This window comes from Chiloscyllium plagiosum, unplaced genomic scaffold, assembly GCF_004010195.1.
Source record: "Chiloscyllium plagiosum isolate BGI_BamShark_2017 unplaced genomic scaffold, ASM401019v2 scaf_90217, whole genome shotgun sequence".
NCBI lineage: Eukaryota > Metazoa > Chordata > Chondrichthyes > Orectolobiformes > Hemiscylliidae > Chiloscyllium > Chiloscyllium plagiosum.
This window is the reverse complement of record NW_025184626.1, coordinates 1-1,185: the sequence shown is the minus strand read 5'-3', so window position 1 is coordinate 1,185 and position 1,185 is coordinate 1.

The window sequence follows — 1,185 nt, the reverse complement described above, 5'->3', positions numbered from 1 at the left end:
AGAGCATAGGTTTAAGGTGAGTGGGCTGAAATTGACAAAGGACCTGAGGCACATTTCCCACACAGAAAGTTGTACGTGATTGGAAGGAGCTACCAGAGTAAGTGGAGGAGTCTATTACAATCAGAAAATTGCAAAGGTAATCGGATGAGTTTCTGGATAGGATGGGTTTAGAGGGATTGGGGCCAAATGCTGGGGAACGGGACTTGTTTAAGTTTGGCTATGTGGTGAGCATGGACGAGATACACCGAAGTATCTGTTTCCACGCGGTGTACCCCAATAACGTCGTGTTGCTTACACCGGCTTAAAAAGATTACTTTTTAGCGGAGTTTGCCGTCGCAGTCTGTGGCACAATCATTTAGTCTGTTCAACTGCTCACGGGAAAGGTTGTATTGTGAAACACTGCAGAAACGAACGACTTTGTTACTTTAGGTCCGACTGACCATACTCTGTGAAATTTTCCCAGATCCTCAGATGAGGATTTTTGCTGCTGGAAGTTACCTCAGAAATCCTGTTAAATCGAAATGTATTGAGCGAATCGCAAAACAGAAAGCATTTAACACGGAACACAAACAAAACTGGCATACCTCATGTATTGTATCCACATTAAACTGCATCTGCCATGCATCTGCCCACTCACCTAACTTGTCCAGGTCACCCTGTAATCTCCTAACATCCTAAATTTGCTAAATGAATGCTAAATGTGAGACAGTCCGAGGGCATGAGTCATAAAGTAATCTCACAACTAACAACAGGGCATTTCCAAACTGCTCTTTCAAACATACTGCAGCCTGAGTGCACCACCACTTCCCAAACAATGCTGAAAAGAGAGAAAGAAAGAACATAATAAGAATTGGCCATAAAAAGTGAATTTCACCAATCACAGTCTCGATTAGATTACCTTTCCCTTCCGATGTCTCCAGGACGGAAATGAAGGAAATGGGAGAAATTCAATAACATATGACATCGAAATTCATTGGAACGATTTTCCCATTAGCCAGATAACGACGAGTCGAGTCACTGTAGGACTTTGTTTCACAACAGCGATGAAATAACAGTCTCCATTCGGTTCCAGTGAAAGCTCAACTTGCTTGGAAGGGCAGAGCTGTTTGCGATTTTCCGCGCGGGAGGCGAACACTATCATAACTGCAGAGTCACTTTGAAATATTTGGCACTATCCCACACAAC